Source organism: Polyodon spathula, chromosome 22 (genome assembly GCF_017654505.1).
Source record: "Polyodon spathula isolate WHYD16114869_AA chromosome 22, ASM1765450v1, whole genome shotgun sequence".
Classification (NCBI taxonomy): Eukaryota; Metazoa; Chordata; class Actinopteri; order Acipenseriformes; family Polyodontidae; genus Polyodon; species Polyodon spathula.
In genome coordinates this window covers 23,237,961-23,244,563 of record NC_054555.1, presented here as the reverse complement: position 1 = coordinate 23,244,563, position 6,603 = coordinate 23,237,961, and the positions used below count along the sequence as shown (strand labels likewise).

At 38.8% G+C, this 6,603-nt stretch overlaps 1 protein-coding gene across 6 annotated transcripts in view; it reads right to left on the bottom strand.

Moving 5' to 3' along the window:
- The window catches only part of LOC121297153 (smoothelin-like), a 78,965-nt gene that overhangs the window by 50,739 nt on the left and 21,623 nt on the right, over positions 1 to 6,603 (bottom strand). The window lies entirely within an intron of this gene.

Sequence of the window (6,603 nt, the reverse complement as noted above, 5' to 3'; positions counted from 1 at the left end):
GCAAATTGCCACTCACTTGCATCTGAAGACTTTCTCCTCTGGAAGCCTGGGTTAATACATAGCTAAAGTGACAAGTGAAACGAGGAAGCATCTAGTGAAAATAAGACCCATTTACAAAATGATAACACCATAAAAAGAAGCGCAGGTTTGCCCATTCTCTGCTTGAGGCCCACACCTGCAAAGCTGTGACAGGAAGCACTCGTGATGCTGGCCGCCCCTGTCCGTTCCCTTACAAAAGTTTACCACAGTAAAAGCACAGCAAAGGGTAATAAAGCACAGTGAAAGCAAGGTAAAGCATAGGTAAGCATTGTAAAGACAAGCGAGTTAAGGTAAAGCATGTTAATAAACATGGCAAACCAGGGTAACCCATGGTAAATGAATAGTATGGGGGAAATGCATGTAAAGCTGCAAAAAATACCGTGGTAAACTTTAACAAGGGTGTGGACTCCCCAGCTTGCTTCACTTGTGTCCTCATCTGGCCCACAGAGACAAAAGGCACAGGGGTGACACTGATACAGGACACCTGAGGACACGACCGCAGGCAGTTGTTGTTTTTTAGAAGGTGTCTGTTTATTTATTTATTTATTTATTTATTTATTTATTACAGCTGGTTTCCTTGTTTAGGAGCCGCTGCACACTGAATTGTTCTTTTATTAAGATCTACATGACTTCAGCTTTAATGGCATCCGTCAGATGCACACGTGTGAGTGGTTTACACTGCACTGCTTGTTCCAGGCTGACTCAACTTTCCCAGTTTGAATTGACTTTGCCTAATATGGTTGAGGTTGACTAAAAATAAGCACATTTGAAAAAAACAGATGTTGCAGTTTTATACTTCCAACAGTCAACTATTATCTCATTTTTCCAGGCGTGTCTAGTACGAAATTAAACACTGTTTAACCTTAGAACCACAAAAGGTACCCTTTTCTTCTAGGAAACATTTTTTTTTTTTTACCCCAAAATATTCTCTTGTGTTCCGCACAAAGCCATGTTTTGAAAAACTACATTGTTACATACATTGCAGATTCTGACTTGGTTTTTATATAGCATTTAGAATCCTTTCTGTAACACTGCTATACTTCATTTGCACTGCAGTAGTACCACTCCACAAAGTACAGCCATATTTTCAAACACAGGTCTTTAATCTTCTATTTTTACAGGGATTTTTCACTTTATTTATTTATTTATTTATTTTTTACAGCTATAGGTTTGTTTTCCCAGATTTTCACAACAGATTTGGTCCAACACATTCCTACCATTAACATTTGGTTAGTGCAATACCAATACGTCTGTTTAATATAGTGTAGTACTGATACAGGTTAATAAACACCAGCTTTACATAATTAACCAGATAGTTGTTAGCATTCACAGCAAAACAAAAGCAGAATTGCTATTGCTTTTAAATGAAATATGTTCAGCTGTTTATGTATCACTTAAAATAAAGCTGATACACTACTGTGAAATTTCATTAAAATAAATGTACTGAACAACAGTAAGAGCACTAGATGAAAGTAAGTACTCACTTGTTGCTTGACTAAACTGCTACCAAGTTCATTTTACTACTGTACCACTAGGCATTACAACATCACTGTACCGTGTCCAAAACACTAATGAACAAGCAAAGAGCAAAAGTGGAAAACAGCCTGGAAAAGCAGCGTGCCACCAGCTGTTAATTACTCCCTAGCAACTCAACACAATGAAATGCTGTTATATTGGGAGAACAAACCCACAGGAGGTACTGCAGGTCAGCTGAGCTCTAAAGCAGGGCATACTTCCTTAAAATCACTCCAGCCTGCAGCCCCCAGGTTATCTGTAAAGCTGGGGTTTGGGCAGTGTCCTGACAGCAGTTCATCCTCCCCTCTGCCCACACACTGACCCCACTCTGAAGAGGGAGGAGGTTCTACACTGCTAGAGTAATGGCCCTGTTAAGAAAATAGACACTTCCTGCACATTGCCAAGAGGATTGGCTGCTTTGACTATAAAAGGGCAGAGAAGGACGAGAGCACAGAAGTCAGTGTTAAAAAAAGAGGATGATTTCTAATGAAAATCAATTCCTGGCATTCCAACATCTTCCAGGAGAAAGGTAAGATGACAGAAAAGGCCCGGTGGTCTGGATAGAAGTAGCCTGACATTCAGGACACATTGCACTGTACATGAAACCACAAAAACTTCAACACCGTGACGCTTTATTTAACAGACTGTTGTCAGCATTCAGCCAAATCGGGATTTATTACCCACTGTTCTGCTCTGATTCCTTATGTAATCTGGTAAGTATATTCAATTGATCTACAGTACACAATGGTGGATGTTTACACCATCTCCATCCAAATCAATACAAAACTCCCTTGTTACAGAAACAAATACACCAGCAAAGATCCCGTTTACTATTAGGAGACAGTCATCATCCCTTCTGAATGATTTCATGTATGAGGATCTTTGTGTTTAGATCAACTGACTACATGTTTTTGTGTGCTGTGTAAACAACCCATTACAAGCAGGATTATACCGGTGTCTTTACAAAACAAGGCCCTGCCCCCGAAGCGGTTTGAGTTACAATTTTGGCTTCAGAGCGGAAACCACTGAAATAATGAAAATGTGGGTCTGTTTATCCAGATATCTCCAACAAGGTCACAGCTTTAGTGGGTCTTCCTTGGCCTTCTTCACTAACTGGCACTAAGGTTGAACACATTCTTTATACTTAATGTATAATGCCATACGTGCTGAAAGCTCATCTATACCTGTATTTCCTGTTTATACTGTAAAACTCTATATCTATGCATTTCAAAAAATATACTAGCAATGTTGTGAGAACCCCTGTTGTATGTAAGTGATCAAAGATTCATATTTTGTTAAAACAACTAAATATGTTATTCCACTAAGGCAAGGGAATGCTACCTGGCCCATTAAGCCTGAATATCATGCTTGTAAGCAGTGTACATGCAGTCCCATTGATAACAGCCAACCCTAGTCTAAACATACCCACTGTAGCGTGTACAGGAACACAAATACACAGCCCACTGTCAGCTACAGTAACAACTCATTCACACCACTGAAGGCACAGAAATCTGCCAGTTTCCAAAGCCAGTACCAAATAAACAAACAGTACCCTCCATAAGACACTTCCCTGAACACAAACACCACACACACTTCAATTCAAATGTCACCATTTACTGACAAAGTTGCAGATAACATTTTGTTGATGTTCAGCAAAACGGCCATCCTAATAAATATACTTCCCCTTTTTAAACCTGTTGACATTTCTGCCCATTTTCAAAAAGTTTGAAGAAAATGTTATTTTTTAGCATAGGAATGTACAGTATTCCACCAAAAAAACAATGAAAAAGGGTCTGCAAGACAGGAATTCTGCCTACAGTGACGGCCAAAATGAAATATTTGCTAAGGAAATGGTTTCCTCTTTAATGGGACAACCATAGGGTATATTTTGTGAAATGAGCTTGCTTCATATATACCACAGAGTATATTCTGCTACTATACATTATTTTTCCAACGTGCATTGGATCCCATGTATCACCACTACTATCATTTGTTACTGCAGGCGCCAACTTTAAACTAGTTTGTGTTTAGCACTGTGAGATGCAATGTTAACATATAGATATTGAAAGGTCATATTGTTTAAAAGGTGGAAAAATGCGCAAATGGGAGAATCAACAGTATGCAAAATTCCCATTATACACCCTTGTCCTTTCAAACCAGGAAATACTGCCACTGGGCCCTATTCACAGAACTATAACTATAGTAACTACAATGCCTCTCCTGGCAATGCAAGACTTAACTCCTGTTTCTCAGAAAAAAAAGAAAAGAACCTGCTGGAAAGATCTATCCCAAGTTCAAACACGAACCCTGACCTATCAGCTGTCAGAGATTCAAACAAGTTCCAGCCCCCTGGGCAGCACCTTTGAGCCCCACAGATCGGTTGAAGGGAAACAACAGTGTTGGCTGTTCAGGGCTGGGGCCGTGCCAAAGCCTACAGCCTCTGTGAAACGGCAGGCTGGCTGCACAAAAAGGTAAATACACGCCTTCCACTCCAGATCACAGGAGTCAAGGATACCGTTAGAACCCAGTCATTCAGTGAGGGAAAACAGGCCAAACAAAAGGCCAACACATTCCTGCCAACGGCGGTCTGCTACACAGAGTGCCCTCAGTGAGGGGCTGCTAATAAAATAAGTCTGCATGAGGTTTAGGCAAGCCAGAACCGGTTTCCAGAAACTGTCGATTATATTTAGGTCAAACTGACTGCAGGTTTCAAATCTCACTAACTGTAGCCCATCTTTACTGTTGAGCTGAGCAGTTTTTTGGGCAAAAAGAAGCTGAAGAATGACCAGGGAGCCCAAATAAAAGACTTAAAGAAGTTTAATTTACTAAAACTACCAACTGGATAAAATAGAAGCAGACAAAGTACCGGTTTAACCAGAGAGCGTTTGGTCTGGCTATTACTCCTATAAAAGACTAGTGTCCTTGAAGTCTTTTCAGCCTTATTAAGAGCCTTGAATGGGATATGTCTGAAAAGAGTGGTTATGGTATAGAGGAAGAATACACTTTACAGTAAGTGATATAGGAGCAGAAGTTCTATTAATAATAATAATAATAATAATAATAATAATAATAATAATAATAATAATAATAATAAAAAAGCAATGGAAGATTTCTTTTAATTTGTAAAATCAAACTTCCTGTCAACATATTACTGTACTGCGTAAATCAAATGCGTACCATGAATGCAATTTTAAAAGAAAATCAAATAATTAAATAAATAAATGAGGCTGAATAAAATACAAAATTGTGTTTAAAAATAAAACTTAAAAAAAATCTCTCAAGGCAAGTCAGAGCGGATCTTTTCCAATTCCTGACAAAAACCTGAGTGTTCAGTTCAGGAAATACCCAGCTCTGATAGTGTATCGGCTGAGCCGAGATAACAGTAGGGAAGTGCTTCCCTGATATCGGAGAAATGAACTGCTGCTCAAAGAGAGACAGTTAGGGTTGCTGAACACTCAACACTTACACTGCTGCCAAAGACCCGTGTGTGTGTCTGCACTTACTTACAAAAAAACTATGACAAATAACTGGTGAATTCAAAAAGTATTAATGCACTTACATAAAATACCCCCACCCCCCAACCACCCATGCCAAATGCCATTGACTTTAGCAAAGTTTGTGAGGTCCAATTTAACTGCTAACTTACCTGTGTACCACAAATGCTAACATTCTTATTTTGGTTCTACAATTTAGTGACAGGGTGGTTTTGGTCATCCAAAGAAGCATTCAATGGCATCTTCCTGCAGGTCTTGATCATGTGGGATGGTTTGTAAAACACTGCTAGTAAAACAGGAGAATATATTGTACTTTAGTTGGGCCTTTCTCACCCAACACTTAATTAGCACGAGTTACTGGTAAAGATCTTCACCTTACTTCATGTTGGAAGTAAAGTATTGTTAATCATGTAGCCAAGAAGAACGCTTCAGAGCACAGCAATACTGGACAGTGGAAACAAATGTGAGACTGGTGCTGTTGCAGAGATTCAAAAGGGGATTACTGTATAGTACAGTGGTTCTCAATCCTGGTCCTGGGGGACCACTGCCCTGCTGGTTTTTGTTCCAACCAAGCTCTCAATTACTTACGGTCGGTACTTGAACCCTTAATTGAACTTAATTAGCTTAATTTGACTTTTTAAATAGTGTAGCTTGTAAAAATTTGGAGAATGTAATTCCTTATACAATGTTATACCTAACTTGAGATCTCCATCTGTTTAAAATAATTAAAAAGCTCAGATTAGGAAAATTAGTAGTTCAATTAAGGGTTCAATTATGTAATGGATGTTTTTCTTTCACCATGGTAAATTGGATTAAGCCTGTGTGCATCTGTTTCTGACCACCAGGTCCATGTACAGCGTATTGGACTCTACGTATTTGTGTCTACAAAAAAATTAAAGTAATATTATTGATGTACTGTTTTGCTTGTTGGTTGGCACACAGATATTCAATTGATTTTTAATGTAAAAATTATGCAAAAAAACAAAACAAAATTACAATAATATTTTCCAGCCTACAGCAGATGTCTGTCCCGTGATTTAGTACTGCAAGCTATGCCATCTGTCTCAGTTTCAATTTACTGTGCCCAATAGTGTGGCAGATGAGGGGAAAACAAGTAGAAAAGTTGCAGTCTAGAGGGAACTGTAGGACTACCACAGTTATCGGGAGTCAGAGGGGAGTCACCTGGCTCCTTTTCAATTAACTTGCAGCCAGGTGCTCATTTTCAATTTGAAGCACCTGGCTGCAAGTTAATTTAATGAAGCCCAGTACCTCTCTTTTTTTTTTTATTTGGCTTCTCCTTCATCGGCCCTGTGGGAGAACCTTGCAGTCAGGGCTGGCGAAGGAGAAGCCAAATAAAAAAAAAACAAAGATTAAAAAACTGTGTGCTTTTGTTTTTAACCTTGTCGACGGTGTGAAAACAAGTGTTTTTAACTGGTAAGAGGCGTATCCATCCAGTTTAGGGAATTTGTAAATGTTTAATAAGTGTTCCGAAAAGGATTTTGTTTTGTTTGTTTTTATTTTGTGTAAAATAAAAAAAATTGACAATCATCAAAAA